This window comes from Meles meles, chromosome 6 (genome assembly GCF_922984935.1).
Source record: "Meles meles chromosome 6, mMelMel3.1 paternal haplotype, whole genome shotgun sequence".
Taxonomy (NCBI): domain Eukaryota; kingdom Metazoa; phylum Chordata; class Mammalia; order Carnivora; family Mustelidae; genus Meles; species Meles meles.
In genome coordinates, this window is record NC_060071.1 from 24,935,421 (window position 1) to 24,962,612 (window position 27,192).

The window sequence follows — 27,192 nt, forward strand, 5'->3', positions numbered from 1 at the left end:
CCCCAGACCCCTTGGCCTGGCATCGGGAAGCGGGGACCCCAGCAGGGACTCCGCAGCTGGGCCTGGGCTGGGGATGCGGGTCCTCATTGTCCGGACGGCACCGAAGTCCCCGTGAGCGTGTGCCCCTGAGCCATCCCAGGGGCAGGGATCGCGAAACGTGGGCCGGGGGGCTGACAAGGCCTGGAAAGCGCGGGCTGGCCACCCAAGGCCCAGGTGCACCCGAGGCCTCCTGATCAATTGCGGCGTGTCCGGGGGGCCCAGAAAGGGAGTGGACGTGAGACCCGTGGTCTCGGAGGCCACTGTGCCCTTGAGCAACACCTTGTTGCTCAAGGCCCGGCCCATGGCAGGTTTCTGCGGGCTGCACTGGCCCGAGCTCCTGTCCCGTCCTGCAGACGACCAAGGCGTTTGGGGCCCCGGGAGGCCACTTCCGAAGAGCCCACGAGGATTCGTTGAGCTGGCCAGACGGCACGGTTCCACTGGGGCGGGGGGCAGAAACTGCACGTCCCAGGCCACAGCAGCCGTTGGGCCTCAGCCTCTCACCTGAGACTCTCAAGCACCCGGGATAGGGTCGTGGTGAAGCGGCACTGCACGGGCCGAGTCAGGTCCCTCGTCCAGAGCGGCCAGCGGGCGGTGTGCCTTGCTGCCGTGGTGGAGAGTGACCTGGCTTTCCCCGCTCGGCCATGGGGGAGCCCTGGGCCCCGGCAACCTTTGGCTTCCCGGGCAGGGGCTCAGGTCCTTGGCTCCCAGGTGGCTCCAGGAGAGGGTGGGCGGCGTCCTGGCCAAACCTCCCGGGCCGCCGCTCTTGGCTCGCCACTCCGGGAGACAGCGGGGACCCGGCCAAAGCCCTGTGGTCCATGCCATGGTCAGGGGCCGTTCTCCAGAAGGCTGGGCTCCCACAGGGACCACGGTCTCCATTGCTTTGGGATGCCCCGGAAAGGGCAGCCGGGCCCTTGGGCCCGGCTCCTTCCTGGCGGACACCTGCCATGCTTGGCTCCGAACTCTGCCGGGCCCCCAGTGGCCAGGACTCCGGGAAAGGGGGCCCTGGGCCGCACGGCAGGCGCTTCAGACCAGGACGTTTGGACAGCTGGTCTCTCCGTCTCTCCTTAGAAACCCATCCACAATCGAGAAGCTCGCCCAGATGAGCACGTCTTGCTTGGCCCCGCCCTGCCCAGAGGTCTCACGTCTCAGGACCCGGGGGCATGGACGCGGTGCGGAATGCAGCCCCGGTAAGCAGCTTCGGGGTGCCCCGAGGCCGCACGCATCGCCACCAGCTTGCTTGGGTCAGTGATGAGAACTCAAGTGGTCTCGAAGAGCGATGATGACCTAAAAATCATGCTCAATAGGATTACGCTGAGGCCCAAGACAGGCGTCTGTGCCGGGATCAGCCTCCCCCAGACCCTGGGGACCCTGGAGGTGCGCCGCAGTTGTGGGCGTGAGGCCATCGTACCCTCGGGGCTCCCCGTGCTGGCCCTGGCCTGTCTGTGCCCGTCAGGGGTCCGCTCGAGGTCGTGAGGCGTTCCGCCCGGCCTCCGGACCCAATCCACCTCGCAGGACAGCTCCCTCGGTGCCATTGCTTAGGAGACCGTTGCCCCTTGTGTCTTTCAGCGGGCCTCGGGGGCCGGAACTTGGTGCGGCGTGACCCAAGAGAGGTGAGTGGAAGACTCTGGGCCTGCAGGGAGATGCCAGGCGCCATGGGCATTGTCCGCGGAGCCCGGATCCCCGCACGGGCCCCGGCTCCAGCACTGTGCTAGGGATGGGGGCTGTGGTGGCCCACACAGCGTTGACCTGCCCATGCACAGCCGCCCTTCAGCAATCCCACGTGCAGGGAATGGGAAAGTTGGGCCAGGTCACTGGCAACGACTGGGGGCTGGGGGCATGCCGCCGTCGTCCCACATGGACCTGAGGCCTCCTTGTACGTCCAGCTGTGTCCTGTGCGCCCGAGAAGAGAGCGGACGTGAGTCCCTTGGTGTCAGGGCCCTCTGTCCCCTTCAGCGAGTGGTTGTCGCTCGAGTCACCCCAGCCGATGGTTCTGGAGAGGGCTGGAGAGGGCAGAGCTCATGAAGAATGCAGCAGACGCCCAAGTGTAAGCAGGGCACGGGAGGCTGCTGAAGTACAGCCCTCGAATGTTTCCTCGGATTTCCCGAGTCAGCAAGGTTTCCCTGGCCCAGGGAAAGAGTGGCGAGCCCCGGGCCACAGCAGGCCATGGGGCTGAGCCGGTCCTCTGAGGCCCCCAGAGGAAGCGCCGCCACAAGGGGAGAGTCAGGACCCTCCTGCAGGGCGGGCCGCGGTCTCCTGCCTTGCGCTGCTTGGTGGGAGACGGTGAGACGCGATTCCCTTTTTCGCCCTGGGCGATCAGGGCCTGGGGGCCACCGCTGGCTGCGAGTGCCAGGGCCCGGGTCCCTAGACCACCGCGGTCCCCATGTGTGGGAAGGCGTCCTTCGGGCCCTCACATCCGGGTGCGCCACGCTTTGCTTGGGGCCCCGGCAGACATCGGGGGAGCACTGGAAATCCCTGTGCTCCAGGCCATGCTCTGGGGCCTTTCTCAGCAAGGGGAGGCTCCCACGGGGGCCCGGATCTCCGTGGATTTGGGAAGGCCAGGGATGGGCAGCGGGTCCCTTGTGTCCTGGCCTTGCCCGCGGACCCGAGCCCTGGGTGGGTCAGCCGCCCGCCTGGACAGCACCGGCCAGGGCTTCGGGCTGGAGAGTTCTTGGCGGCATGGCACGGGCCAGCGAGCACGCCGTTCCGACGGCCGGCCTCCCCCTCCCTCCTTAGGCCCCCATCCCCAAGCGAGGATCTGGCCCTGACCACCAAATCTTGCATCGCCCAGCCCCGCCGCCAGGTCCCATGCCTCAGGAAGCCGGGGTATGGCGCTGTCCTGAGAGCAGCCTCGGTAAGCAGCTTCTGGGTGGTAGGGGACCTCCCGCGTCGCCTCGGGCGTGCTTGGGTCAATGATGAGAACTCATATGGTCTCGAAGAGCGATGAGGACCTAAAAATCACGCTCAATAGGATTACGCTGAGGCCCAAGGCAGGGGACCGTGCCGGGGTCAGCCTCCCCCAGAGCGTCGGGGCAGTGAGGGTGCGCTGCAGGTGGCCGCGGGAGGAGAACCACCTCTCGAGGCTCTCTGCTGTGGCCCCCGGACGTCGGTGCACCTGCGGGTGCCGACGGGGTGTTCTGGCGTTCCAGCTGGTCTACCGACCCAGGCCTCTTCCCCGGACAGCTGCCCGAGAGCCAGGGCTTAGCCACCCTTGTGTCCTTGTGTCTTTCAGCGGGCCTGGCTGGCAAGGTTCTTGGCGCGTCTCCCACCAGGAGAGGTGAGCGGAAGCCTCTGGGCTCCGAGGGAGGCCCCAGACCCCTTGGCCTGGCATCGGGAAGCGGGGACCCCAGCAGGGACTCCGCAGCTGGGCCTGGGCTGGGCATGCGGGTCCTCATTGTCCGGACGGCACCGAAGTCCCCGTGAGCGTGTGCCCCTGAGCCATCCCAGGGGCAGGGATCGCGAAACGTGGGCCGGGGGGCTGACAAGGCCTGGAAAGCGCGGGCTGGCCGCCCAAGGCCCAGGTGCACCCGAGGCCTCCTGATCAATTGCGGCGTGTCCGGGGGGCCCAGAAAGGGAGTGGACGTGAGACCCGTGGTCTCGGAGGCCACTGTGCCCTTGAGCAACACCTTGTTGCTCAAGGCCCGGCCCATGGCAGGTTTCTGCGGGCTGCACTGGCCCGAGCTCCTGTCCCGTCCTGCAGACGACCAAGGCGTTTGGGGCCCCGGGAGGCCACTTCCGAAGAGCCCACGAGGATTCGTTGAGCTGGCCAGACGGCACGGTTCCACTGGGGCGGGGGGGCAGAAACTGCACGTCCCAGGCCACAGCAGCCGTTGGGGCTCAGCCTCTCACCTGAGACTCTCAAGCACCCGGGATAGGGTCGTGGTGAAGCGGCACTGCACGGGCCGAGTCAGGTCCCTCGTCCAGAGCGGCCAGCGGGCGGTGTGCCTTGCTGCCGTGGTGGAGAGTGACCTGGCTTTCCCCGCTCGGCCGTGGGGGAGCCCTGGGCCCCGGCAACCTTTGGCTTCCCGGGCAGGGGCTCAGGTCCTTGGCTCCCAGGTGGCTCCAGGAGAGGGTGGGCGGCGTCCTGGCCAAACCTCCCGGGCCGCCGCTCTTGGCTCGCCACTCCGGGAGACAGCGGGGACCCGGCCAAAGCCCTGTGGTCCATGCCATGGTCAGGGGCCGTTCTCCAGAAGGCTGGGCTCCCACAGGGACCACGGTCTCCATTGCTTTGGGATGCCCCGGAAAGGGCAGCCGGGCCCTTGGGCCCGGCTCCTTCCTGGCGGACACCTGCCATGCTTGGCTCCGAACTCTGCCGGGCCCCCAGTGGCCAGGACTCCGGGAAAGGGGGCCCTGGGCCGCACGGCAGGCGCTTCAGACCAGGACGTTTGGACAGCTGGTCTCTCCGTCTCTCCTTAGAAACCCATCCACAATCGAGAAGCTCGCCCAGATGAGCACGTCTTGCTTGGCCCCGCCCTGCCCAGAGGTCTCACGTCTCAGGACCCGGGGGCATGGACGCGGTGCGGAATGCAGCCCCGGTAAGCAGCTTCGGGGTGCCCCGAGGCCGCACGCATCGCCACCAGCTTGCTTGGGTCAGTGATGAGAACTCAAGTGGTCTCGAAGAGCGATGATGACCTAAAAATCATGCTCAATAGGATTACGCTGAGGCCCAAGACAGGCGTCTGTGCCGGGATCAGCCTCCCCCAGACCCTGGGGACCCTGGAGGTGCGCCGCAGTTGTGGGCGTGAGGCCATCGTACCCTCGGGGCTCCCCGTGCTGGCCCTGGCCTGTCTGTGCCCGTCAGGGGTCCGCTCGAGGTCGTGAGGCGTTCCGCCCGGCCTCCGGACCCAATCCACCTCGCAGGACAGCTCCCTCGGTGCCATTGCTTAGGAGACCGTTGCCCCTTGTGTCTTTCAGCGGGCCTCGGGGGCCGGAACTTGGTGCGGCGTGACCCAAGAGAGGTGAGTGGAAGACTCTGGGCCTGCAGGGAGATGCCAGGCGCCATGGGCATTGTCCGCGGAGCCCGGATCCCCGCACGGGCCCCGGCTCCAGCACTGTGCTAGGGATGGGGGCTGTGGTGGCCCACACAGCGTTGACCTGCCCATGCACAGCCGCCCTTCAGCAATCCCACGTGCAGGGAATGGGAAAGTTGGGCCAGGTCACTGGCAACGACTGGGGGCTGGGGGCATGCCGCCGTCGTCCCACATGGACCTGAGGCCTCCTTGTACGTCCAGCTGTGTCCTGTGCGCCCGAGAAGAGAGCGGACGTGAGTCCCTTGGTGTCAGGGCCCTCTGTCCCCTTCAGCGAGTGGTTGTCGCTCGAGTCACCCCAGCCGATGGTTCTGGAGAGGGCTGGAGAGGGCAGAGCTCATGAAGAATGCAGCAGACGCCCAAGTGTAAGCAGGGCACGGGAGGCTGCTGAAGTACAGCCCTCGAATGTTTCCTCGGATTTCCCGAGTCAGCAAGGTTTCCCTGGCCCAGGGAAAGAGTGGCGAGCCCCGGGCCACAGCAGGCCATGGGGCTGAGCCGGTCCTCTGAGGCCCCCAGAGGAAGCGCCGCCACAAGGGGAGAGTCAGGACCCTCCTGCAGGGCGGGCCGCGGTCTCCTGCCTTGCGCTGCTTGGTGGGAGACGGTGAGACGCGATTCCCTTTTTCGCCCTGGGCGATCAGGGCCTGGGGGCCACCGCTGGCTGCGAGTGCCAGGGCCCGGGTCCCTAGACCACCGCGGTCCCCATGTGTGGGAAGGCGTCCTTCGGGCCCTCACATCCGGGTGCGCCACGCTTTGCTTGGGGCCCCGGCAGACATCGGGGGAGCACTGGAAATCCCTGTGCTCCAGGCCATGCTCTGGGGCCTTTCTCAGCAAGGGGAGGCTCCCACGGGGGCCCGGATCTCCGTGGATTTGGGAAGGCCAGGGATGGGCAGCGGGTCCCTTGTGTCCTGGCCTTGCCCGCGGACCCGAGCCCTGGGTGGGTCAGCCGCCCGCCTGGACAGCACCGGCCAGGGCTTCGGGCTGGAGAGTTCTTGGCGGCATGGCACGGGCCAGCGAGCACGCCGTTCCGACGGCCGGCCTCCCCCTCCCTCCTTAGGCCCCCATCCCCAAGCGAGGATCTGGCCCTGACCACCAAATCTTGCATCGCCCAGCCCCGCCGCCAGGTCCCATGCCTCAGGAAGCCGGGGTATGGCGCTGTCCTGAGAGCAGCCTCGGTAAGCAGCTTCTGGGTGGTAGGGGACCTCCCGCGTCGCCTCGGGCGTGCTTGGGTCAATGATGAGAACTCATATGGTCTCGAAGAGCGATGAGGACCTAAAAATCACGCTCAATAGGATTACGCTGAGGCCCAAGGCAGGGGACCGTGCCGGGGTCAGCCTCCCCCAGAGCGTCGGGGCAGTGAGGGTGCGCTGCAGGTGGCCGCGGGAGGAGAACCACCTCTCGAGGCTCTCTGCTGTGGCCCCCGGACGTCGGTGCACCTGCGGGTGCCGACGGGGTGTTCTGGCGTTCCAGCTGGTCTACCGACCCAGGCCTCTTCCCCGGACAGCTGCCCGAGAGCCAGGGCTTAGCCACCCTTGTGTCCTTGTGTCTTTCAGCGGGCCTGGCTGGCAAGGTTCTTGGCGCGTCTCCCACCAGGAGAGGTGAGCGGAAGCCTCTGGGCTCCGAGGGAGGCCCCAGACCCCTTGGCCTGGCATCGGGAAGCGGGGACCCCAGCAGGGACTCCGCAGCTGGGCCTGGGCTGGGCATGCGGGTCCTCATTGTCCGGACGGCACCGAAGTCCCCGTGAGCGTGTGCCCCTGAGCCATCCCAGGGGCAGGGATCGCGAAACGTGGGCCGGGGGGCTGACAAGGCCTGGAAAGCGCGGGCTGGCCGCCCAAGGCCCAGGTGCACCCGAGGCCTCCTGATCAATTGCGGCGTGTCCGGGGGGCCCAGAAAGGGAGTGGACGTGAGACCCGTGGTCTCGGAGGCCACTGTGCCCTTGAGCAACACCTTGTTGCTCAAGGCCCGGCCCATGGCAGGTTTCTGCGGGCTGCACTGGCCCGAGCTCCTGTCCCGTCCTGCAGACGACCAAGGCGTTTGGGGCCCCGGGAGGCCACTTCCGAAGAGCCCACGAGGATTCGTTGAGCTGGCCAGACGGCACGGTTCCACTGGGGCGGGGGGGCAGAAACTGCACGTCCCAGGCCACAGCAGCCGTTGGGGCTCAGCCTCTCACCTGAGACTCTCAAGCACCCGGGATAGGGTCGTGGTGAAGCGGCACTGCACGGGCCGAGTCAGGTCCCTCGTCCAGAGCGGCCAGCGGGCGGTGTGCCTTGCTGCCGTGGTGGAGAGTGACCTGGCTTTCCCCGCTCGGCCGTGGGGGAGCCCTGGGCCCCGGCAACCTTTGGCTTCCCGGGCAGGGGCTCAGGTCCTTGGCTCCCAGGTGGCTCCAGGAGAGGGTGGGCGGCGTCCTGGCCAAACCTCCCGGGCCGCCGCTCTTGGCTCGCCACTCCGGGAGACAGCGGGGACCCGGCCAAAGCCCTGTGGTCCATGCCATGGTCAGGGGCCGTTCTCCAGAAGGCTGGGCTCCCACAGGGACCACGGTCTCCATTGCTTTGGGATGCCCCGGAAAGGGCAGCCGGGCCCTTGGGCCCGGCTCCTTCCTGGCGGACACCTGCCATGCTTGGCTCCGAACTCTGCCGGGCCCCCAGTGGCCAGGACTCCGGGAAAGGGGGCCCTGGGCCGCACGGCAGGCGCTTCAGACCAGGACGTTTGGACAGCTGGTCTCTCCGTCTCTCCTTAGAAACCCATCCACAATCGAGAAGCTCGCCCAGATGAGCACGTCTTGCTTGGCCCCGCCCTGCCCAGAGGTCTCACGTCTCAGGACCCGGGGGCATGGACGCGGTGCGGAATGCAGCCCCGGTAAGCAGCTTCGGGGTGCCCCGAGGCCGCACGCATCGCCACCAGCTTGCTTGGGTCAGTGATGAGAACTCAAGTGGTCTCGAAGAGCGATGATGACCTAAAAATCATGCTCAATAGGATTACGCTGAGGCCCAAGACAGGCGTCTGTGCCGGGATCAGCCTCCCCCAGACCCTGGGGACCCTGGAGGTGCGCCGCAGTTGTGGGCGTGAGGCCATCGTACCCTCGGGGCTCCCCGTGCTGGCCCTGGCCTGTCTGTGCCCGTCAGGGGTCCGCTCGAGGTCGTGAGGCGTTCCGCCCGGCCTCCGGACCCAATCCACCTCGCAGGACAGCTCCCTCGGTGCCATTGCTTAGGAGACCGTTGCCCCTTGTGTCTTTCAGCGGGCCTCGGGGGCCGGAACTTGGTGCGGCGTGACCCAAGAGAGGTGAGTGGAAGACTCTGGGCCTGCAGGGAGATGCCAGGCGCCATGGGCATTGTCCGCGGAGCCCGGATCCCCGCACGGGCCCCGGCTCCAGCACTGTGCTAGGGATGGGGGCTGTGGTGGCCCACACAGCGTTGACCTGCCCATGCACAGCCGCCCTTCAGCAATCCCACGTGCAGGGAATGGGAAAGTTGGGCCAGGTCACTGGCAACGACTGGGGGCTGGGGGCATGCCGCCGTCGTCCCACATGGACCTGAGGCCTCCTTGTACGTCCAGCTGTGTCCTGTGCGCCCGAGAAGAGAGCGGACGTGAGTCCCTTGGTGTCAGGGCCCTCTGTCCCCTTCAGCGAGTGGTTGTCGCTCGAGTCACCCCAGCCGATGGTTCTGGAGAGGGCTGGAGAGGGCAGAGCTCATGAAGAATGCAGCAGACGCCCAAGTGTAAGCAGGGCACGGGAGGCTGCTGAAGTACAGCCCTCGAATGTTTCCTCGGATTTCCCGAGTCAGCAAGGTTTCCCTGGCCCAGGGAAAGAGTGGCGAGCCCCGGGCCACAGCAGGCCATGGGGCTGAGCCGGTCCTCTGAGGCCCCCAGAGGAAGCGCCGCCACAAGGGGAGAGTCAGGACCCTCCTGCAGGGCGGGCCGCGGTCTCCTGACTTGCGCTGCTTGGTGGGAGACGGTGAGACGCGATTCCCTTTTTCGCCCTGGGCGATCAGGGCCTGGGGGCCACCGCTGGCTGCGAGTGCCAGGGCCCGGGTCCCTAGACCACCGCGGTCCCCATGTGTGGGAAGGCGTCCTTCGGGCCCTCACATCCGGGTGCGCCACGCTTTGCTTGGGGCCCCGGCAGACATCGGGGGAGCACTGGAAATCCCTGTGCTCCAGGCCATGCTCTGGGGCCTTTCTCAGCAAGGGGAGGCTCCCACGGGGGCCCGGATCTCCGTGGATTTGGGAAGGCCAGGGATGGGCAGCGGGTCCCTTGTGTCCTGCCCCTTGCCCGCGGACCCGAGCCCTGGGTGGGTCAGCCGCCCGCCTGGACAGCACCGGCCAGGGCTTCGGGCTGGAGAGTTCTTGGCGGCATGGCACGGGCCAGCGAGCACGCCGTTCCGACGGCCGGCCTCCCCCTCCCTCCTTAGGCCCCCATCCCCAAGCGAGGATCTGGCCCTGACCACCAAGTCTTGCATCGCCCAGCCCCGCCGCCAGGTCCCATGCCTCAGGAAGCCGGGGTATGGCGCTGTCCTGAGAGCAGCCTCGGTAAGCAGCTTCTGGGTGGTAGGGGACCTCCCGCGTCGCCTCGGGCGTGCTTGGGTCAATGATGAGAACTCATATGGTCTCGAAGAGCGATGAGGACCTAAAAATCACGCTCAATAGGATTACGCTGAGGCCCAAGGCAGGGGACCGTGCCGGGGTCAGCCTCCCCCAGAGCGTCGGGGCAGTGAGGGTGCGCTGCAGGTGGCCGCGGGAGGAGAACCACCTCTCGAGGCTCTCTGCTGTGGCCCCCGGACGTCGGTGCACCTGCGGGTGCCGACGGGGTGTTCTGGCGTTCCAGCTGGTCTACCGACCCAGGCCTCTTCCCCGGACAGCTGCCCGAGAGCCAGGGCTTAGCCACCCTTGTGTCCTTGTGTCTTTCAGCGGGCCTGGCTGGCAAGGTTCTTGGCGCGTCTCCCACCAGGAGAGGTGAGCGGAAGCCTCTGGGCTCCGAGGGAGGCCCCAGACCCCTTGGCCTGGCATCGGGAAGCGGGGACCCCAGCAGGGACTCCGCAGCTGGGCCTGGGCTGGGCATGCGGGTCCTCATTGTCCGGACGGCACCGAAGTCCCCGTGAGCGTGTGCCCCTGAGCCATCCCAGGGGCAGGGATCGCGAAACGTGGGCCGGGGGGCTGACAAGGCCTGGAAAGCGCGGGCTGGCCGCCCAAGGCCCAGGTGCACCCGAGGCCTCCTGATCAATTGCGGCGTGTCCGGGGGGCCCAGAAAGGGAGTGGACGTGAGACCCGTGGTCTCGGAGGCCACTGTGCCCTTGAGCAACACCTTGTTGCTCAAGGCCCGGCCCATGGCAGGTTTCTGCGGGCTGCACTGGCCCGAGCTCCTGTCCCGTCCTGCAGACGACCAAGGCGTTTGGGGCCCCGGGAGGCCACTTCCGAAGAGCCCACGAGGATTCGTTGAGCTGGCCAGACAGCACGGTTCCACTGGGGCGGGGGGGCAGAAACTGCACGTCCCAGGCCACAGCAGCCGTTGGGGCTCAGCCTCTCACCTGAGACTCTCAAGCACCCGGGATAGGGTCGTGGTGAAGCGGCACTGCACGGGCCGAGTCAGGTCCCTCGTCCAGAGCGGCCAGCGGGCGGTGTGCCTTGCTGCCGTGGTGGAGAGTGACCTGGCTTTCCCCGCTCGGCCGTGGGGGAGCCCTGGGCCCCGGCAACCTTTGGCTTCCCGGGCAGGGGCTCAGGTCCTTGGCTCCCAGGTGGCTCCAGGAGAGGGTGGGCGGCGTCCTGGCCAAACCTCCCGGGCCGCCGCTCTTGGCTCGCCACTCCGGGAGACAGCGGGGACCCGGCCAAAGCCCTGTGGTCCATGCCATGGTCAGGGGCCGTTCTCCAGAAGGCTGGGCTCCCACAGGGACCACGGTCTCCATTGCTTTGGGATGCCCCGGAAAGGGCAGCCGGGCCCTTGGGCCCGGCTCCTTCCTGGCGGACACCTGCCATGCTTGGCTCCGAACTCTGCCGGGCCCCCAGTGGCCAGGACTCCGGGAAAGGGGGCCCTGGGCCGCACGGCAGGCGCTTCAGACCAGGACGTTTGGACAGCTGGTCTCTCCGTCTCTCCTTAGAAACCCATCCACAATCGAGAAGCTCGCCCAGATGAGCACGTCTTGCTTGGCCCCGCCCTGCCCAGAGGTCTCACGTCTCAGGACCCGGGGGCATGGACGCGGTGCGGAATGCAGCCCCGGTAAGCAGCTTCGGGGTGCCCCGAGGCCGCACGCATCGCCACCAGCTTGCTTGGGTCAGTGATGAGAACTCAAGTGGTCTCGAAGAGCGATGATGACCTAAAAATCATGCTCAATAGGATTACGCTGAGGCCCAAGACAGGCGTCTGTGCCGGGATCAGCCTCCCCCAGACCCTGGGGACCCTGGAGGTGCGCCGCAGTTGTGGGCGTGAGGCCATCGTACCCTCGGGGCTCCCCGTGCTGGCCCTGGCCTGTCTGTGCCCGTCAGGGGTCCGCTCGAGGTCGTGAGGCGTTCCGCCCGGCCTCCGGACCCAATCCACCTCGCAGGACAGCTCCCTCGGTGCCATTGCTTAGGAGACCGTTGCCCCTTGTGTCTTTCAGCGGGCCTCGGGGGCCGGAACTTGGTGCGGCGTGACCCAAGAGAGGTGAGTGGAAGACTCTGGGCCTGCAGGGAGATGCCAGGCGCCATGGGCATTGTCCGCGGAGCCCGGATCCCCGCACGGGCCCCGGCTCCAGCACTGTGCTAGGGATGGGGGCTGTGGTGGCCCACACAGCGTTGACCTGCCCATGCACAGCCGCCCTTCAGCAATCCCGCGTGCAGGGAATGGGAAAGTTGGGCCAGGTCACTGGCAACGACTGGGGGCTGGGGGCATGCCGCCGTCGTCCCACATGGACCTGAGGCCTCCTTGTACGTCCAGCTGTGTCCTGTGCGCCCGAGAAGAGAGCGGACGTGAGTCCCTTGGTGTCAGGGCCCTCTGTCCCCTTCAGCGAGTGGTTGTCGCTCGAGTCACCCCAGCCGATGGTTCTGGAGAGGGCTGGAGAGGGCAGAGCTCATGAAGAATGCAGCAGACGCCCAAGTGTAAGCAGGGCACGGGAGGCTGCTGAAGTACAGCCCTCGAATGTTTCCTCGGATTTCCCGAGTCAGCAAGGTTTCCCTGGCCCAGGGAAAGAGTGGCGAGCCCCGGGCCACAGCAGGCCATGGGGCTGAGCCGGTCCTCTGAGGCCCCCAGAGGAAGCGCCGCCACAAGGGGAGAGTCAGGACCCTCCTGCAGGGCGGGCCGCGGTCTCCTGACTTGCGCTGCTTGGTGGGAGACGGTGAGACGCGATTCCCTTTTTCGCCCTGGGCGATCAGGGCCTGGGGGCCACCGCTGGCTGCGAGTGCCAGGGCCCGGGTCCCTAGACCACCGCGGTCCCCATGTGTGGGAAGGCGTCCTTCGGGCCCTCACATCCGGGTGCGCCACGCTTTGCTTGGGGCCCCGGCAGACATCGGGGGAGCACTGGAAATCCCTGTGCTCCAGGCCATGCTCTGGGGCCTTTCTCAGCAAGGGGAGGCTCCCACGGGGGCCCGGATCTCCGTGGATTTGGGAAGGCCAGGGATGGGCAGCGGGTCCCTTGTGTCCTGCCCCTTGCCCGCGGACCCGAGCCCTGGGTGGGTCAGCCGCCCGCCTGGACATCACCGGCCAGGGCTTCGGGCTGGAGAGTTCTTGGCGGCATGGCACGGGCCAGCGAGCACGCCGTTCCGACGGCCGGCCTCCCCCTCTCTCCTTAGGCCCCCATCCCCAAGCGAGGATCTGGCCCTGACCACCAAGTCTTGCATCGCCCAGCCCCGCCGCCAGGTCCCATGCCTCAGGAAGCCGGGGTATGGCGCTGTCCTGAGAGCAGCCTCGGTAAGCAGCTTCTGGGTGGTAGGGGACCTCCCGCGTCGCCTCGGGCGTGCTTGGGTCAATGATGAGAACTCATATGGTCTCGAAGAGCGATGAGGACCTAAAAATCACGCTCAATAGGATTACGCTGAGGCCCAAGGCAGGGGACCGTGCCGGGGTCAGCCTCCCCCAGAGCGTCGGGGCAGTGAGGGTGCGCTGCAGGTGGCCGCGGGAGGAGAACCACCTCTCGAGGCTCTCTGCTGTGGCCCCCGGACGTCGGTGCACCTGCGGGTGCCGACGGGGTGTTCTGGCGTTCCAGCTGGTCTACCGACCCAGGCCTCTTCCCCGGACAGCTGCCCGAGAGCCAGGGCTTAGCCACCCTTGTGTCCTTGTGTCTTTCAGCGGGCCTGGCTGGCAAGGTTCTTGGCGCGTCTCCCACCAGGAGAGGTGAGCGGAAGCCTCTGGGCTCCGAGGGAGGCCCCAGACCCCTTGGCCTGGCATCGGGAAGCGGGGACCCCAGCAGGGACTCCGCAGCTGGGCCTGGGCTGGGCATGCGGGTCCTCATTGTCCGGACGGCACCGAAGTCCCCGTGAGCGTGTGCCCCTGAGCCATCCCAGGGGCAGGGATCGCGAAACGTGGGCCGGGGGGCTGACAAGGCCTGGAAAGCGCGGGCTGGCCGCCCAAGGCCCAGGTGCACCCGAGGCCTCCTGATCAATTGCGGCGTGTCCGGGGGGCCCAGAAAGGGAGTGGACGTGAGACCCGTGGTCTCGGAGGCCACTGTGCCCTTGAGCAACACCTTGTTGCTCAAGGCCCGGCCCATGGCAGGTTTCTGCGGGCTGCACTGGCCCGAGCTCCTGTCCCGTCCTGCAGACGACCAAGGCGTTTGGGGCCCCGGGAGGCCACTTCCGAAGAGCCCACGAGGATTCGTTGAGCTGGCCAGACGGCACGGTTCCACTGGGGCGGGGGGCAGAAACTGCACGTCCCAGGCCACAGCAGCCGTTGGGCCTCAGCCTCTCACCTGAGACTCTCAAGCACCCGGGATAGGGTCGTGGTGAAGCGGCACTGCACGGGCCGAGTCAGGTCCCTCGTCCAGAGCGGCCAGCGGGCGGTGTGCCTTGCTGCCGTGGTGGAGAGTGACCTGGCTTTCCCCGCTCGGCCGTGGGGGAGCCCTGGGCCCCGGCAACCTTTGGCTTCCCGGGCAGGGGCTCAGGTCCTTGGCTCCCAGGTGGCTCCAGGAGAGGGTGGGCGGCGTCCTGGCCAAACCTCCCGGGCCGCCGCTCTTGGCTCGCCACTCCGGGAGACAGCGGGGACCCGGCCAAAGCCCTGTGGTCCATGCCATGGTCAGGGGCCGTTCTCCAGAAGGCTGGGCTCCCACAGGGACCACGGTCTCCATTGCTTTGGGATGCCCCGGAAAGGGCAGCCGGGCCCTTGGGCCCGGCTCCTTCCTGGCGGACACCTGCCATGCTTGGCTCCGAACTCTGCCGGGCCCCCAGTGGCCAGGACTCCGGGAAAGGGGGCCCTGGGCCGCACGGCAGGCGCTTCAGACCAGGACGTTTGGACAGCTGGTCTCTCCGTCTCTCCTTAGAAACCCATCCACAATCGAGAAGCTCGCCCAGATGAGCACGTCTTGCTTGGCCCCGCCCTGCCCAGAGGTCTCACGTCTCAGGACCCGGGGGCATGGACGCGGTGCGGAATGCAGCCCCGGTAAGCAGCTTCGGGGTGCCCCGAGGCCGCACGCATCGCCACCAGCTTGCTTGGGTCAGTGATGAGAACTCAAGTGGTCTCGAAGAGCGATGATGACCTAAAAATCATGCTCAATAGGATTACGCTGAGGCCCAAGACAGGCGTCTGTGCCGGGATCAGCCTCCCCCAGACCCTGGGGACCCTGGAGGTGCGCCGCAGTTGTGGGCGTGAGGCCATCGTACCCTCGGGGCTCCCCGTGCTGGCCCTGGCCTGTCTGTGCCCGTCAGGGGTCCGCTCGAGGTCGTGAGGCGTTCCGCCCGGCCTCCGGACCCAATCCACCTCGCAGGACAGCTCCCTCGGTGCCATTGCTTAGGAGACCGTTGCCCCTTGTGTCTTTCAGCGGGCCTCGGGGGCCGGAACTTGGTGCGGCGTGACCCAAGAGAGGTGAGTGGAAGACTCTGGGCCTGCAGGGAGATGCCAGGCGCCATGGGCATTGTCCGCGGAGCCCGGATCCCCGCACGGGCCCCGGCTCCAGCACGGTGCTAGGGATGGGGGCTGTGGTGGCCCACACAGCGTTGACCTGCCCATGCACAGCCGCCCTTCAGCAATCCCGCGTGCAGGGAATGGGAAAGTTGGGCCAGGTCACTGGCAACGACTGGGGGCTGGGGGCATGCCGCCGTCGTCCCACATGGACCTGAGGCCTCCTTGTACGTCCAGCTGTGTCCTGTGCGCCCGAGAAGAGAGCGGACGTGAGTCCCTTGGTGTCAGGGCCCTCTGTCCCCTTCAGCGAGTGGTTGTCGCTCGAGTCACCCCAGCCGATGGTTCTGGAGAGGGCTGGAGAGGGCAGAGCTCATGAAGAATGCAGCAGACGCCCAAGTGTAAGCAGGGCACGGGAGGCTGCTGAAGTACAGCCCTCGAATGTTTCCTCGGATTTCCCGAGTCAGCAAGGTTTCCCTGGCCCAGGGAAAGAGTGGCGAGCCCCGGGCCACAGCAGGCCATGGGGCTGAGCCGGTCCTCTGAGGCCCCCAGAGGAAGCGCCGCCACAAGGGGAGAGTCAGGACCCTCCTGCAGGGCGGCCCGCGGTCTCCTGCCTTGCGCTGCTTGGTGGGAGACGGTGAGACGCGATTCCCTTTTTCGCCCTGGGCGATCAGGGCCTGGGGGCCACCGTTGGCTGCGAGTGCCAGGGCCCGGGTCCCTAGACCACCGCGGTCCCCATGTGTGGGAAGGCGTCCTTCGGGCCCTCACGTCCGGGTGCGCCACCCTTTGCTTGGGGCCCCGGCAGACATCGGGGGAGCACTGGAAATCCCTATGCTCCAGGCCATGCTCTGGGGCCTTTCTCAGCAAGGGGAGGCTCCCACGGGGACCCGGATCTCCGTGGATTTGGGAAGGCCAGGGATGGGCAGCGGGTCCCTTGTGTCCTGCCCCTTGCCCGCGGACCCGAGCCCTGGGTGGGTCAGCCGCCCGCCTGGACAGCACCGGCCAGGGCTTCGGGCTGGAGAGTTCTTGGCGGCATGGCACGGGCCAGCGAGCACGCCGTTCCGACGGCCGGCCTCCCCCTCTGTCCTTAGGCCCCCATCCCCAAGCGAGGATCTGGCCCTGACCACCAAGTCTTGCATCGCCCAGCCCCGCCGCCAGGTCCCATGCCTCAGGAAGCCGGGGTATGGCGCTGTCCTGAGAGCAGCCTCGGTAAGCAGCTTCTGGGTGGTAGGGGACCTCCCGCGTCGCCTCGGGCGTGCTTGGGTCAATGATGAGAACTCATATGGTCTCGAAGAGCGATGAGGACCTAAAAATCATGCTCAATAGGATTACGCTGAGGCCCAAGGCAGGGGACCGTGCAGGGGTCAGCCTCCCCCAGAGCGCCGGGGCAGTGAGGGTGCGCTGCAGGTGGCCGCGGGAGGAGAACCACCTCTCAAGGCTCTCTGCTGTGGCCCCCGGACGTCGGTGCACCTGCGGGTGCCGACGGGGTGTTCTGGCGTTCCAGCTGGTCTACCGACCCAGGCCTCTTCCCCGGACAGCTGCCCGAGAGCCAGGGCTTAGCCACCCTTGTGTCCTTGTGTCTTTCAGCGGGCCTGGCTGGCAAGGTTCTTGGCGCGTCTCCCACCAGGAGAGGTGAGCGGAAGCCTCTGGGCTCCGAGGGAGGCCCCAGACCCCTTGGCCTGGCATCGGGAAGCGGGGACCCCAGCAGGGACTCCGCAGCTGGGCCTGGGCTGGGGATGCGGGTCCTCATTGTCCGGACGGCACCGAAGTCCCCGTGAGCGTGTGCCCCTGAGCCATCCCAGGGGCAGGGATCGCGAAACGTGGGCCGGGGGGCTGACAAGGCCTGGAAAGCGCGGGCTGGCCGCCCAAGGCCCAGGTGCACCCGAGGCCTCCTGATCAATTGCGGCGTGTCCGGGGGGCCCAGAAAGGGAGTGGACGTGAGACCCGTGGTCTCGGAGGCCACTGTGCCCTTGAGCAACACCTTGTTGCTCAAGGCCCGGCCCATGGCAGGTTTCTGCGGGCTGCACTGGCCCGAGCTCCTGTCCCGTCCTGCAGACGACCAAGGTGTTTGGGGCCCCGGGAGGCCACTTCCGAAGAGCCCACGAGGATTCGTTGAGCTGGCCAGACGGCACGGTTCCACTGGGGCGGGGGGCAGAAACTGCACGTCCCAGGCCACAGCAGCCGTTGGGGCTCAGCCTCTCACCTGAGACTCTCAAGCACCCGGGATAGGGTCGTGGTGAAGCGGCACTGCACGGGCCGAGTCAGGTCCCTCGTCCAGAGCGGCCAGCGGGCGGTGTGCCTTGCTGCCGTGGTGGAGAGTGACCTGGCTTTCCCCGCTCGGCCATGGGGGAGCCCTGGGCCCCGGCAACCTTTGGCTTCCCGGGCAGGGGCTCAGGTCCTTGGCTCCCAGGTGGCTCCAGGAGAGGGTGGGCGGCGTCCTGGCCAAACCTCCCGGGCCGCCGCTCTTGGCTCGCCACTCCGGGAGACAGCGGGGACCCGGCCAAAGCCCTGTGGTCCATGCCATGGTCAGGGGCCGTTCTCCAGAAGGCTGGGCTCCCACAGGGACCACGGTCTCCATTGCTTTGGGATGCCCCGGAAAGGGCAGCCGGGCCCTTGGGCCCGGCTCCTTCCTGGCGGACACCTGCCATGCTTGGCTCCGAACTCTGCCGGGCCCCCAGTGGCCAGGACTCCGGGAAAGGGGGCCCTGGGCCGCACGGCAGGCGCTTCAGACCAGGACGTTTGGACAGCTGGTCTCTCCGTCTCTCCTTAGAAACCCATCCACAATCGAGAAGCTCGCCCAGATGAGCACGTCTTGCTTGGCCCCGCCCTGCCCAGAGGTCTCACGTCTCAGGACCCGGGGGCATGGACGCGGTGCGGAATGCAGCCCCGGTAAGCAGCTTCGGGGTGCCCCGAGGCCGCACGCATCGCCACCAGCTTGCTTGGGTCAGTGATGAGAACTCAAGTGGTCTCGAAGTGTGATGATGACCTAAAAATCATGCTCAATAGGATTACGCTGAGGCCCAAGACAGGCGTCTGTGCCGGGATCAGCCTCCCCCAGACCCTGGGGACCCTGGAGGTGCGCCGCAGTTGTGGGCGTGAGGCCATCGTACCCTCGGGGCTCCCCGTGCTGGCCCTGGCCTGTCTGTGCCCGTCAGGGGTCCGCTCGAGGTCGTGAGGCGTTCCGCCCGGCCTCCGGACCCAATCCACCTCGCAGGACAGCTCCCTCGGTGCCATTGCTTAGGAGACCGTTGCCCCTTGTGTCTTTCAGCGGGCCTCGGGGGCCGGAACTTGGTGCGGCGTGACCCAAGAGAGGTGAGTGGAAGACTCTGGGCCTGCAGGGAGATGCCAGGCGCCATGGGCATTGTCCGCGGAGCCCGGATCCCCGCACGGGCCCCGGCTCCAGCACTGTGCTAGGGATGGGGGCTGTGGTGGCCCACACAGCGTTGACCTGCCCATGCACAGCCGCCCTTCAGCAATCCCACGTGCAGGGAATGGGAAAGTTGGGCCAGGTCACTGGCAACGACTGGGGGCTGGGGGCATGCCGCCGTCGTCCCACATGGACCTGAGGCCTCCTTGTACGTCCAGCTGTGTCCTGTGCGCCCGAGAAGAGAGCGGACGTGAGTCCCTTGGTGTCAGGGCCCTCTGTCCCCTTCAGCGAGTGGTTGTCGCTCGAGTCACCCCAGCCGATGGTTCTGGGGCTGGAGAGGGCAGAGCTCATGAAGAATGCAGCAGACGCCCAAGTGTAAGCAGAGCCTGGGAGGCTGCTGAAGTACAGCCCTCGAATGTTTCCTCGGATTTCCCGAGTCAGCAAGGTTTCCCTGGCCCAGGGGAAGAGTGGCGAGCCCCGGGCCACAGCAGGCCATGGGGCTGAGCCGGTCCTCTGAGGCCCCCAGAGGAAGCGCCGCCACAAGGGGAGAGTCAGGACCCTCCTGCAGGGCGGGCCGCGGTCTCCTGCCTTGCGCTGCTTGGTGGGAGACGGTGAGACGCGATTCCCTTTTTCGCCCTGGGCGATCAGGGCCTGGGGGCCACCGTTGGCTGCGAGTGCCAGGGCCCGGGTCCCTAGACCACCGCGGTCCCCATGTGTGGGAAGGCGTCCTTCGGGCCCTCACATCCGGGTGCGCCACGCTTTGCTTGGGGCCCCGGCAGACATCGGGGGAGCACTGGAAATCCCTGTGCTCCAGGCCATGCTCTGGGGCCTTTCTCAGCAAGGGGAGGCTCCCACGGGGGCCCGGATCTCCGTGGATTTGGGAAGGCCAGGGATGGGCAGCGGGTCCCTTGTGTCCTGCCCCTTGCCCGCGGACCCGAGCCCTGGGTGGGTCAGCCGCCCGCCTGGACAGCACCGGCCAGGGCTTCGGGCTGGAGAGTTCTTGGCGGCATGGCACGGGCCAGCGAGCACGCCGTTCCGACGGCCGGCCTCCCCCTCTCTCCTTAGGCCCCCATCCCCAAGCGAGGATCTGGCCCTGACCACCAAGTCTTGCATCGCCCAGCCCCGCCGCCAGGTCCCATGCCTCAGGAAGCCGGGGTATGGCGCTGTCCTGAGAGCAGCCTCGGTAAGCAGCTTCTGGGTGGTAGGGGACCTCCCGCGTCGCCTCGGGCGTGCTTGGGTCAATGATGAGAACTCATATGGTCTCGAAGAGCGATGAGGACCTAAAAATCATGCTCAATAGGATTACGCTGAGGCCCAAGGCAGGGGACCGTGCAGGGGTCAGCCTCCCCCAGAGCGCCGGGGCAGTGAGGGTGCGCTGCAGGTGGCCGCGGGAGGAGAACCACCTCTCGAGGCTCTCTGCTGTGGCCCCCGGACGTCGGTGCACCTGCGGGTGCCGACGGGGTGTTCTGGCGTTCCAGCTGGTCTACCGACCCAGGCCTCTTCCCCGGACAGCTGCCCGAGAGCCAGGGCTTAGCCACCCTTGTGTCCTTGTGTCTTTCAGCGGGCCTGGCTGGCAAGGTTCTTGGCGCGTCTCCCACCAGGAGAGGTGAGCGGAAGCCTCTGGGCTCCGAGGGAGGCCCCAGACCCCTTGGCCTGGCATCGGGAAGCGGGGACCCCAGCAGGGACTCCGCAGCTGGGCCTGGGCTGGGGATGCGGGTCCTCATTGTCCGGACGGCACCGAAGTCCCCGTGAGCGTGTGCCCCTGAGCCATCCCAGGGGCAGGGATCGCGAAACGTGGGCCGGGGGGCTGACAAGGCCTGGAAAGCGCGGGCTGGCCGCCCAAGGCCCAGGTGCACCCGAGGCCTCCTGATCAATTGCGGCGTGTCCGGGGGGCCCAGAAAGGGAGTGGACGTGAGACCCGTGGTCTCGGAGGCCACTGTGCCCTTGAGCAACACCTTGTTGCTCAAGGCCCGGCCCATGGCAGGTTTCTGCGGGCTGCACTGGCCCGAGCTCCTGTCCCGTCCTGCAGACGACCAAGGTGTTTGGGGCCCCGGGAGGCCACTTCCGAAGAGCCCACGAGGATTCGTTGAGCTGGCCAGACGGCACGGTTCCACTGGGGCGGGGGGGCAAAAACTGCACGTCCCAGGCCACAGCAGCCGTTGGGGCTCAGCCTCTCACCTGAGACTCTCAAGCACCCGGGATAGGGTCGTGGTGAAGCGGCACTGCACGGGCCGAGTCAGGTCCCTCGTCCAGAGCGGCCAGCGGGCGGTGTGCCTTGCTGCCGTGGTGGAGAGTGACCTGGCTTTCCCCGCTCGGCCGTGGGGGAGCCCTGGGCCCCGGCAACCTTTGGCTTCCCGGGCAGGGGCTCAGGTCCTTGGCTCCCAGGTCTCTCCAGGAGAGGGTGGGCGGCGTCCTGGCCAAACCTCCCGGGCCGCCGCTCTTGGCTCGCCACTCCGGGAGACAGCGGGGACCCGGCCAAAGCCCTGTGGTCCATGCCATGGTCAGGGGCCGTTCTCCAGAAGGCTGGGCTCCCACAGGGACCACGGTCTCCATTGCTTTGGGATGCCCCGGAAAGGGCAGCCGGGCCCTTGGGCCCGGCTCCTTCCTGGCGGACACCTGCCATGCTTGGCTCCGAACTCTGCCGGGCCCCCAGTGGCCAGGACTCCGGGAAAGGGGGTCCTGGGCCGCACGGCAGGCGCTTCAGACCAGGACGTTTGGACAGCTGGTCTCTCCGTCTCTCCTTAGAAACCCATCCACAATCGAGAAGCTCGCCCAGATGAGCACGTCTTGCTTGGCCCCGCCCTGCCCAGAGGTCTCACGTCTCAGGACCCGGGGGCATGGACGCGGTGCGGAATGCAGCCCCGGTAAGCAGCTTCGGGGTGCCCCGAGGCCGCACGCATCGCCACCAGCTTGCTTGGGTCAGTGATGGGAACTCAAGTGGTCTCGAAGAGCGATGATGACCTAAAAATCATGCTCAATAGGATTACGCTGAGGCCCAAGACAGGCGTCTGTGCCGGGATCAGCCTCCCCCAGACCCTGGGGACCCTGGAGGTGCGCCGCAGTTGTGGGCGTGAGGCCATCGTACCCTCGGGGCTCCCCGTGCTGGCCCTGGCCTGTCTGTGCCCGTCAGGGGTCCGCTCGAGGTCGTGAGGCGTTCCGCCCGGCCTCCGGACCCAATCCACCTCGCAGGACAGCTCCCTCGGTGCCATTGCTTAGGAGACCGTTGCCCCTTGTGTCTTTCAGCGGGCCTCGGGGGCCGGAACTTGGTGCGGCGTGACCCAAGAGAGGTGAGTGGAAGACTCTGGGCCTGCAGGGAGATGCCAGGCGCCATGGGCATTGTCCGCGGAGCCCGGATCCCCGCACGGGCCCCGGCTCCAGCACTGTGCTAGGGATGGGGGCTGTGGTGGCCCACACAGCGTTGACCTGCCCATGCACAGCCGCCCTTCAGCAATCCCGCGTGCAGGGAATGGGAAAGTTGGGCCAGGTCACTGGCAACGACTGGGGGCTGGGGGCATGCCGCCGTCGTCCCACATGGACCTGAGGCCTCCTTGTACGTCCAGCTGTGTCCTGTGCGCCCGAGAAGAGAGCGGACGTGAGTCCCTTAGTGTCAGGGCCCTCTGTCCCCTTCAGCGAGTGGTTGTCGCTCGAGTCACCCCAGCCGATGGTTCTGGAGAGGGCTGGAGAGGGCAGAGCTCATGAAGAATGTAGCAGACGCCCAAGTGTAAGCAGAGCCTGGGAGGCTGCTGAAGTACAGCCCTCGAATGTTTCCTCGGATTTCCCGAGTCAGCAAGGTTTCCCTGGCCCAGGGGAAGAGTGGCGAGCCCCGGGCCACAGCAGGCCATGGGGCTGAGCCGGTCCTCTGAGGACCCCAGAGGAAGCGCCGCCACAAGGGGAGAGTCAGGACCCTCCTGCAGGGCGGGCCGCGGTCTCCCGCCTTGCGCTGCTTGGTGGGAGACGGTGAGACGCGATTCCCTTTTTCGCCCTGGGCGATCAGGGCCTGGGGGCCACCGTTGGCTGCGAGTGCCAGGGCCCGGGTCCCTAGACCACCGCGGTCCCCATGTGTGGGAAGGCGTCCTTCGGGCCCTCACATCCGGGTGCGCCACGCTTTGCTTGGGGCCCCGGCAGACATCGGGGGAGCACTGGAAATCCCTGTGCTCCAGGCCATGCTCTGGGGCCTTTCTCAGCAAGGGGAGGCTCCCACGGGGGCCCGGATCTCCGTGGATTTGGGAAGGCCAGGGATGGGCAGCGGGTCCCTTGTGTCCTGCCCCTTGCCCGCGGACCCGAGCCCTGGGTGGGTCAGCCGCCCGCCTGGACAGCACCGGCCAGGGATTCGGGCTGGAGAGTTCTTGGCGGCATGGCACGGGCTAGCGAGCACGCCGTTCCGACGGCCGGCCTCCCCCTCTCTCCTTAGGCCCCCATCCCCAAGCGAGGATCTGGCCCTGACCACCAAGTCTTGCATCGCCCAGCCCCGCCGCCAGGTCCCATGCCTCAGGAAGCCGGGGTATGGCGCTGTCCTGAGAGCAGCCTCGGTAAGCAGCTTCTGGGTGGTAGGGGACCTCCCGCGTCGCCTCGGGCGTGCTTGGGTCAATGATGAGAACTCATATGGTCTCGAAGAGTGATGAGGACCTAAAAATCATGCTCAATAGGATTACGCTGAGGCCCAAGGCAGGGGACCGTGCCGGGGTCAGCCTCCCCCAGAGCGTCGGGGCAGTGAGGGTGCGCTGCAGGTGGCCGCGGGAGGAGAACCACCTCTCGAGGCTCTCTGCTGTGGCCCCCGGACGTCGGTGCACCTGCGGGTGCCGACGGGGTGTTCTGGCGTTCCAGCTGGTCTACCGACCCAGGCCTCTTCCCCGGACAGCTGCCCGAGAGCCAGGGCTTAGCCACCCTTGTGTCCTTGTGTCTTTCAGCGGGCCTGGCTGGCAAGGTTCTTGGCGCGTCTCCCACCAGGAGAGGTGAGCGGAAGCCTCTGGGCTCCGAGGGAGGCCCCAGACCCCTTGGCCTGGCATCGGGAAGCGGGGACCCCAGCAGGGACTCCGCAGCTGGGCCTGGGCTGGGGATGCGGGTCCTCATTGTCCGGACGGCACCGAAGTCCCCGTGAGCGTGTGCCCCTGAGCCATCCCAGGGGCAGGGATCGCGAAACGTGGGCCGGGGGGCTGACAAGGCCTGGAAAGCGCGGGCTGGCCGCCCAAGGCCCAGGTGCACCCGAGGCCTCCTGATCAATTGCGGCGTGTCCGGGGGGCCCAGAAAGGGAGTGGACGTGAGACCCGTGGTCTCGGAGGCCACTGTGCCCTTGAGCAACACCTTGTTGCTCAAGGCCCGGCCCATGGCAGGTTTCTGCGGGCTGCACTGGCCCGAGCTCCTGTCCCGTCCTGCAGACGACCAAGGCGTTTGGGGCCCCGGGAGGCCACTTCCGAAGAGCCCACGAGGATTCGTTGAGCTGGCCAGACGGCACGGTTCCACTGGGGCGGGGGGGCAGAAACTGCACGTCCCAGGCCACAGCAGCCGTTGGGCCTCAGCCTCTCACCTGAGACTCTCAAGCACCCGGGATAGGGTCGTGGTGAAGCGGCACTGCACGGGCCGAGTCAGGTCCCTCGTCCAGAGCGGCCAGCGGGCGGTGTGCCTTGCTGCCGTGGTGGAGAGTGACCTGGCTTTCCCCGCTCGGCCGTGGGGGAGCCCTGGGCCCCGGCAACCTTTGGCTTCCCGGGCAGGGGCTCAGGTCCTTGGCTCCCAGGTGGCTCCAGGAGAGGGTGGGCGGCGTCCTGGCCAAACCTCCCGGGCCGCCGCTCTTGGCTTGCCACTCCGGGAGACAGCGGGGACCCGGCCAAAGCCCTGTGGTCCATGCCATGGTCAGGGGCCGTTCTCCAGAAGGCTGGGCTCCCACAGGGACCACGGTCTCCATTGCTTTGGGATGCCCCGGAAAGGGCAGCCGGGCCCTTGGGCCCGGCTCCTTCCTGGCGGACACCTGCCATGCTTGCCTCCGAACTCTGCCGGGCCCCCAGTGGCCAGGACTCTGGGAAAGGGGGCCCTGGGCCGCATGGCAGGCGCTTCAGACCAGGACGTTTGGACAGCTGGTCTCTCCGTCTCTCCTTAGAAACCCATCCACAATCGAGAAGCTCGCCCAGATGAGCACGTCTTGCTTGGCCCCGCCCTGCCCAGAGGTCTCACGTCTCAGGACCCGGGGGCATGGACGCGGTGCAGAATGCAGCCCCGGTAAGCAGCTTCGGGGTGCCACGAGGCCGCACGCATCGCCACCAGCTTGCTTGGGTCAGTGATGAGAACTCAAGTGGTCTCGAAGAGCGATGATGACCTAAAAATCATGCTCAATAGGATTACGCTGAGGCCCAAGACAGGCGTCTGTGCCGGGATCAGCCTCCCCCAGACCCTGGGGACCCTGGAGGTGCGCCGCAGTTGTGGGCGTGAGGCCATCGTACCCTCGGGGCTCCCCGTGCTGGCCCTGGTCTGTCTGTGCCCGTCAGGGGTCCGCTCGAGGTCGTGAGGCGTTCCGCCCGGCCTCCGGACCCAATCCACCTCGCAGGACAGCTCCCTCGGTGCCATTGCTTAGGAGACCGTTGCCCCTTGTGTCTTTCAGCGGGCCTCGGGGGCCGGAACTTGGTGCGGCGTGACCCAAGAGAGGTGAGTGGAAGACTCTGGGCCTGCAGGGAGATGCCAGGCGCCATGGGCATTGTCCGCGGAGCCCGGATCCCCGCACGGGCACCGGCTCCAGCACTGTGCTAGGGATGGGGGCTGTGGTGGCCCACACAGCGTTGACCTGCCCATGCACAGCCGCCCTTCAGCAATCCCGCGTGCAGGGAATGGGAAAGTTGGGCCAGGTCACTGGCAACGACTGGGGGCTGGGGGCATGCCGCCGTCGTCCCACATGGACCTGAGGCCTCCTTGTACGTCCAGCTGTGTCCTGTGCGCCCGAGAAGAGAGCGGACGTGAGTCCCTTGGTGTCAGGGCCCTCTGTCCCCTTCAGCGAGTGGTTGTCGCTCGAGTCACCCCAGCCGATGGTTCTGGAGAGGGCTGGAGAAGGCAGAGCTCATGAAGAATGTAGCAGACGCCCAAGTGTAAGCAGAGCCTGGGAGGCTGCTGAAGTACAGCCCTCGAATGTTTCCTCGGATTTCCCGAGTCAGCAAGGTTTCCCTGGCCCAGGGGAAGAGTGGCGAGCCCCGGGCCACAGCAGGCCATGGGGCTGAGCCGGACCTCTGAGGCCCCCAGAGGAAGCGCCGCCACAAGGGGAGAGTCAGGACCCTCCTGCAGGGCGGGCCGCGGTCTCCCGCCTTGCGCTGCTTGGTGGGAGACGGTGAGACGCGATTCCCTTTTTCGCCCTGGGCGATCAGGGCCTGGGGGCCACCGTTGGCTGCGAGTGCCAGGGCCCGGGTCCCTAGACCACCGCGGTCCCCATGTGTGGGAAGGCGTCCTTCGGGCCCTCACATCCGGGTGCGCCACGCTTTGCTTGGGGCCCCGGCAGACATCGGGGGAGCACTGGAAATCCCTGTGCTCCAGGCCATGCTCTGGGGCCTTTCTCAGCAAGGGGAGGCTCCCACGGGGGCCCGGATCTCCGTGGATTTGGGAAGGCCAGGGATGGGCAGCGGGTCCCTTGTGTCCTGACCCTTGCCCGCGGACCCGAGCCCTGGGTGGGTCAGCCGCCCGCCTGGACAGCACCGGCCAGGGCTTCGGGCTGGAGAGTTCTTGGCGGCATGGCACGGGCCAGCGAGCACGCCGTTCCGACGGCCGGCCTCCCCCTCTCTCCTTAGGCCCCCATCCCCAAGCGAGGATCTGGCCCTGACCACCAAGTCTTGCATCGCCCAGCCCCGCCGCCAGGTCCCATGCCTCAGGAAGCCGGGGTATGGCGCTGTCCTGAGAGCAGCCTCGGTAAGCAGCTTCTGGGTGGTAGGGGACCTCCCGCGTCGCCTCGGGCGTGCTTGGGTCAATGATGAGAACTCATATGGTCTCGAAGAGCGATGAGGACCTAAAAATCATGCTCAATAGGATTACGCTGAGGCCCAAGGCAGGGGACCGTGCCGGGGTCAGCCTCCCCCAGAGCGTCGGGGCAGTGAGGGTGCGCTGCAGGTGGCCGCGGGAGGAGAACCACCTCTCGAGGCTCTCTGCTGTGGCCCCCGGACGTCGGTGCACCTGCGGGTGCCGACGGGGTGTTCTGGCGTTCCAGCTGGTCTACCGACCCAGGCCTCTTCCCCGGACAGCTGCCCGAGAGCCAGGGCTTAGCCACCCTTGTGTCCTTGTGTCTTTCAGCGGGCCTGGCTGGCAAGGTTCTTGGCGCGTCTCCCACCAGGAGAGGTGAGCGGAAGCCTCTGGGCTCCGAGGGAGGCCCCAGACCCCTTGGCCTGGCATCGGGAAGCGGGGACCCCAGCAGGGACTCCGCAGCTGGGCCTGGGCTGGGGATGCGGGTCCTCATTGTCCGGACGGCACCGAAGTCCCCGTGAGCGTGTGCCCCTGAGCCATCCCAGGGGCAGGGATCGCGAAACGTGGGCCGGGGGGCTGACAAGGCCTGGAAAGCGCGGGCTGGCCGCCCAAGGCCCAGGTGCACCCGAGGCCTCCTGATCAATTGCGGCGTGTCCGGGGGGCCCAGAAAGGGAGTGGACGTGAGACCCGTGGTCTCAGAGGCCACTGTGCCCTTGAGCAACACCTTGTTGCTCAAGGCCCGGCCCATGGCAGGTTTCTGCGGGCTGCACTGGCCCGAGCTCCTGTCCCGTCCTGCAGACGACCAAGGCGTTTGGGGCCCCGGGAGGCCACTTCCGAAG

General features: G+C 67.4%; 16 non-coding genes across 16 annotated transcripts; all 16 read left to right on the forward strand.

Annotated features, from left to right (window-relative positions):
- Positions 1-1,278: 1,278 nt before the first annotated feature.
- Positions 1,279-1,359, forward strand: LOC123945021. Its single transcript, XR_006818944.1, has one exon. It is a non-coding gene; the product is annotated as a small nucleolar RNA SNORD115 (small nucleolar RNA).
- Positions 1,360-2,942: 1,583 nt separating this feature from the next.
- LOC123945559 lies at positions 2,943-3,023 on the forward strand. Its single transcript, XR_006819380.1, has one exon. It is a non-coding gene; the product is annotated as a small nucleolar RNA SNORD115 (small nucleolar RNA).
- A 1,600-nt stretch (positions 3,024-4,623) lies between these two features.
- LOC123945022 lies at positions 4,624-4,704 on the forward strand. The gene has a single exon (XR_006818945.1). It is a non-coding gene; the product is annotated as a small nucleolar RNA SNORD115 (small nucleolar RNA).
- A 1,583-nt stretch (positions 4,705-6,287) lies between these two features.
- On the forward strand, positions 6,288-6,368 carry LOC123945560. The gene has a single exon (XR_006819381.1). It is a non-coding gene; the product is annotated as a small nucleolar RNA SNORD115 (small nucleolar RNA).
- A 1,600-nt stretch (positions 6,369-7,968) lies between these two features.
- Positions 7,969-8,049, forward strand: LOC123945023. Its single transcript, XR_006818946.1, has one exon. It is a non-coding gene; the product is annotated as a small nucleolar RNA SNORD115 (small nucleolar RNA).
- A 1,584-nt stretch (positions 8,050-9,633) lies between these two features.
- On the forward strand, positions 9,634-9,714 carry LOC123945561. Its single transcript, XR_006819382.1, has one exon. It is a non-coding gene; the product is annotated as a small nucleolar RNA SNORD115 (small nucleolar RNA).
- A 1,600-nt stretch (positions 9,715-11,314) lies between these two features.
- Positions 11,315-11,395, forward strand: LOC123945024. Its single transcript, XR_006818947.1, has one exon. It is a non-coding gene; the product is annotated as a small nucleolar RNA SNORD115 (small nucleolar RNA).
- Positions 11,396-12,979: 1,584 nt separating this feature from the next.
- Positions 12,980-13,060, forward strand: LOC123945562. Its single transcript, XR_006819383.1, has one exon. It is a non-coding gene; the product is annotated as a small nucleolar RNA SNORD115 (small nucleolar RNA).
- Positions 13,061-14,659: 1,599 nt separating this feature from the next.
- On the forward strand, positions 14,660-14,740 carry LOC123945025. Its single transcript, XR_006818948.1, has one exon. It is a non-coding gene; the product is annotated as a small nucleolar RNA SNORD115 (small nucleolar RNA).
- Positions 14,741-16,324: 1,584 nt separating this feature from the next.
- LOC123945425 lies at positions 16,325-16,405 on the forward strand. The gene has a single exon (XR_006819253.1). It is a non-coding gene; the product is annotated as a small nucleolar RNA SNORD115 (small nucleolar RNA).
- A 1,599-nt stretch (positions 16,406-18,004) lies between these two features.
- LOC123945056 lies at positions 18,005-18,085 on the forward strand. Its single transcript, XR_006818978.1, has one exon. It is a non-coding gene; the product is annotated as a small nucleolar RNA SNORD115 (small nucleolar RNA).
- Positions 18,086-19,665: 1,580 nt separating this feature from the next.
- LOC123945426 lies at positions 19,666-19,746 on the forward strand. The gene has a single exon (XR_006819254.1). It is a non-coding gene; the product is annotated as a small nucleolar RNA SNORD115 (small nucleolar RNA).
- A 1,600-nt stretch (positions 19,747-21,346) lies between these two features.
- Positions 21,347-21,427, forward strand: LOC123945074. The gene has a single exon (XR_006818995.1). It is a non-coding gene; the product is annotated as a small nucleolar RNA SNORD115 (small nucleolar RNA).
- Positions 21,428-23,011: 1,584 nt separating this feature from the next.
- On the forward strand, positions 23,012-23,092 carry LOC123945407. Its single transcript, XR_006819236.1, has one exon. It is a non-coding gene; the product is annotated as a small nucleolar RNA SNORD115 (small nucleolar RNA).
- Positions 23,093-24,692: 1,600 nt separating this feature from the next.
- On the forward strand, positions 24,693-24,773 carry LOC123945028. The gene has a single exon (XR_006818950.1). It is a non-coding gene; the product is annotated as a small nucleolar RNA SNORD115 (small nucleolar RNA).
- A 1,584-nt stretch (positions 24,774-26,357) lies between these two features.
- Positions 26,358-26,438, forward strand: LOC123945427. The gene has a single exon (XR_006819255.1). It is a non-coding gene; the product is annotated as a small nucleolar RNA SNORD115 (small nucleolar RNA).
- Positions 26,439-27,192: the final 754 nt, after the last annotated feature.